Genomic DNA, 4,501 nt, shown 5'->3' with positions numbered 1-4,501 from the left:
AACACAAGAACGTTAAGGAAAATATGAAATTATGAACCTGTTCCATCCTTTAGGAGTCTTGGGTATTCATTCTAAAATTTCATTATCTGACTTATTTCTTAAAGTCTGTGGAGATTTTTTTGTTGATTTCATTTCCCAACTTTTAAATGAATGAAACTACCATCTCTCAGAGGTTCTCTGGTATTGTTCAATTATGGTACTCTCTTGACTTTTTCTCTTAAAAGATTCGGTTTTCAGTTGGGGCACATACTGCTCTTTGCTTCTATGACAATACAGAGGAAAGATGCAGATGAAATAATAATTTCAAAGAGACAACAACTGATACGATTCAAGAGAAACTTGTATATTACATAACTGACTATCAGCCCAGTTTTGTTCCTCCCAAGGTTTTTGTTCATTTGTTCAACCAGAGATATAATCAATAACCAAGAAAAATAATAGACTGAAGAATTGCAGGTCAATGAAAATGAATGAACTGTGATTTATGCTTGTCACTGTTATTATACAGTATTACCTGTTTGGATAAATCTTTTGTATTGTTAGAATAAACTAAGGCCATGCTGGAAAAGTGCAACATAGTTATGAAAGAGGATCTTTCAAGCTGCCCATTCTCTCCTGAGTTGTGAATGTTTTAAAAATTAGACTCAAATAGATTATGCATATGGGCCAGAAAATTGTAGAAACTTTAAATATAAGTCATTACTTGAAACATCTGCTTCTGTCTGCTAGTCTGTAATATTCAGAAAATATTCAGAAAACCATTAAGAATGAATGACCTTAATTCTCTGTTAGCATTATTTCCTGAACCATTACTTAAATAATTTTGCATCTCTCCAGGAGAATGGGATAAGTATTAGCAGTTGTATTAAAAATTGCATTGTCATAATGAAACCACTTACTTACTAAATTATTTTATCCATTCATGTGTGTGTTTTGCAAGAGACAAGGGAGAGAGCACCAACTAATAACAAAGCCATAATGTGGCTTATTTACTTTTTATTCTTCATGAGGTGCAAATTTATACACTGTGATTAATAAACCATAATTTCTTTTTATAATAGTGTCCAGCATGCAAAGCCAAAAATAGCAATCTTGAATCTTCAGCAGTTTAGTTTTCTTTGTGTGAATAGAACCTTGTGAACAGATCTTAGATAATAAAATCTGGTTCAATTATTTCTAAAGCCTGATTTATTGCTCCCCGAAATTGGTCTGCATTGTTACAATCAATGTTAATTTATTATATGTTGTGACTGATGCAGGAAAATTTGGTACATTTTGCAATACCTCTTAAACCTTTTTCAAGCACTTGTTTGTACATTAAGAAACCAGGAAATATATTGTAAAGCTTATCAAATACATATATTAAAAAGAATTAAGTGGTCATGATGTTTATTTCATACAGTTTTGACTTCTTTAATCACATTTTATATCCCTTTGGTTGTCTGTTTATTATTATACAGAATATTTGAATAGTTTGCTGTTTTTTTTTTAATAGAGAGCCAATTTACAAGATTCCACACTCCTGTCAGTGAAGCACCACCTTATTCTAGGGAAGTCCTATTAAATGCTCCTAACTGCATTAGCCTTTAGAGATAAAGTAATAACAAAATGAATTTTTTTTAACCATAGTCTGACATGAAACACAGTGCATGGCTCTCCATTGTTACTAAACCCATAAATACTTTAGCATTTTCAAAGATACAGAAAGGTTCTTTCCCCATCAAACACATAACAAACAGTAACAAAGAATTGTTGCTGCTGAAATGTTCCTGAATATAAACGTGCTATAAAGATTGCACTTTCTACCTCATAGCATATTGCTACTATTCTTATCACTGTAACAATTCTAAGTGTATCAATATCAGAGTGAAGGAAGTATTATGCTATGGAATGAGAGAAAAAATAGGAATTAAGCCTAATAAAGTTATAATGAGAAGCATCATTCATTGCTTACATGTGAACTGATTATTCATCATATAGGATCAAGGTGAGAGAGGCGGCTTTATGACATTTTAAAGGATTGTTCCACAACAAAGCTTCTCTCTGCTAGAACTGTGATTTTGTACCAATCAATCAACAAGGCCTTATGGGATTTCAGATTACTCCTATAAACACTTTGTGCATTTCAATTAAGGGGGCGTGATATGCAGAACAGTTGGATGACAAAGAGAAACCTGTAGTTTTTGTGTGTGCATATGTCCATTGTGCATTGTTGATTATGAGAAGATTTGGATGCACAAAGAGAGCTTACTTTTTTAGTCCAAGGGTTTAGTTGTTTAAAAGACCTTTCCAACTCTTCTGCTAATGAACAAGTATGCTTGCTGAACAATAGTACTTTTAATAAGATTGTTTGTATAGCGTTTTGAATAAATAGTCTTGAAGAGAGCCTCAGCATCACAGATACCATATCTTTCTTAATAATATCTCTAAATCAGCGGTTCTCAACCTATGGATCGCGACCCCATTTGGGGTCAATCGACCATTTCACGGGGGTCGCCAAGCGAGGCTGTCCACCATTTTTCCCCCTTTTCCGGTGGGTGCCTTACCTCCCTTGAGCTGGGCCAGCTGGTGGTCGGCCTGCTCCATCTCTGCCACTTGCCAGCTACGCCTCGGCCGGCGCAGGGGGCGGAACCACGCATGTGCAGCACTCCCGGGCAGGGAAAGTCCTCGACTCACGACCGTTTGGGTAGTCCTCGACTTATGACCAGTTTAGTCCTCGACTTACGACCGGTTTAGTCCTTGACTTACGACCAGTTGGGGGTCGCGGCATTAAAAAGGTTGAGAACCACTGCTCTAAATTATTTGTGGTATATATTATGAACCTCACAGATATATCAATTATGCCTTCTATCCTAAATTGTTGAGTAGAATATCTACAGATATAGCTTGGAGAGTTATTTAGAATTACTTATTTGAGAAGCTCTTAAGGAGGGTTCTAATAATGTTTATTTCAGTGTTTCTGGTCTCTAGTAACATCATGCCAGGATTGCTGTATTCCCACTTAAGATGTTGTTGTATTAGTTTTTCAGCAACTTTGGTCAGTGAATATATGATAAATTTATTGAGAGCGCCTGTGTAAAGTTCTGGACTAATTCCTGAGATTTGCAATTTTGATTCTATCACTTTCTTAGAAATTACTTATTCCATTATTTATTATGCTATATGTTTCCAAATAAAACAAGAATAAGGTATAAAAGATTAATAATGTGTATTTGAGATTTGGTGAAGAGAAATTGGTAATAATGGAATGGATATGATATATATGAGATATGATATATGATATGATATATGATATATGGAATAGAATAGAATAGAATAGAATAGAATAGAATAGAATAGAATAGGTAGTATTCTTCAAAGATACCCAGGCCTGATTTGTGTATCAAATACGGTTATAATATAGCTAATAAACTATGAAATAGTTTAAGTATTTGATACATAGAATGGCACACATATCACTATTGCCATAATTTCTTACTATCTTCCTCTGATTTTATCATCTAAAACAATCCTTATACTTTCTTTCCTCCCATATTGCCATGCTGAACTATCTCATCCATCTGTGTGTACAAGATAAGAGCTAGTAGGTATTTTAACCTTTTTGCAAATACTCTGTTCTTCCCATTTTTTTCTGATTAGCTTTTCTACCTGTTACTCAGTTGGGTAACCTACAGTCAGGTCCAGAGGTATTGGGACATCGACATGGTTCGAGCATCTTTGGCTCTGTGCATCACCGCGGTGGAGTTGGAATGGGGCGGGCGCGGTGTGCTTTGGCTGCAGACTGTCAGCTTTGATTGGGGGGGTGCATCCGGCTCGGGTGGACGGTGTGGGACTTGTAGCGGTTTGCATGTGTGCCTCCCACTTGTTGGGGGACCAAAGGTAATGGGACAATTGGCTTCTCAGCTGTTCCATGGCCAGGTGTGTGATATTCCCTCATTACCTCAATTACATTGTGCAGATAAAAGGCCCAGAGTTCATTTCAAGTGTGCTATTTGAATTTGGAATCTGTTGCTGTCAACTCTCAAGAGGAGATCCAAAGAGCTGTCACTATCAGTGAAGCAAGCCATCATTAGGCTGAAGAAACAAAACAAACCCATCAGAGAGATAGCAAGAACATTAGGCGTGGCCAAAACAACTGTTTGGAACATTCTCAAAAAGAAGGAACGCACCAGTGAGCTCAGCAACACCAAAAGACCCGGGAGACCACGGAAAACAACTGTGGTGGATGACCGAAGAATTCTTTCCCTGGTGAAGAAAACACCCTTCACAACAGTTGGCCAGATCAAGAACACTCTCCAGAGATAGGTGTATGTGTGTCAAAGTCAACAATCAAGAGAAGACTTCACCAGAGTGAATACAGAGGGTTCACCACAAGATGTAAACCATTGGTGAGCCTCAAAAACAGGAAGGCCAGATTAGAGTTTGCCAAACAACATCTAACAAAGCCTTCACAGTTCTGGAACAAGATCCTATGGACAGATGAGACCAAGATCAACTTGTA

The sequence above is a fragment of the Protobothrops mucrosquamatus genome, unplaced genomic scaffold, assembly GCF_001527695.2.
Source record: "Protobothrops mucrosquamatus isolate PMUCROS unplaced genomic scaffold, P.Mucros_1.0 scaffold39, whole genome shotgun sequence".
Classification (NCBI taxonomy): domain Eukaryota; kingdom Metazoa; phylum Chordata; class Lepidosauria; order Squamata; family Viperidae; genus Protobothrops; species Protobothrops mucrosquamatus.
This window is presented reverse-complemented; position numbering follows the sequence as displayed.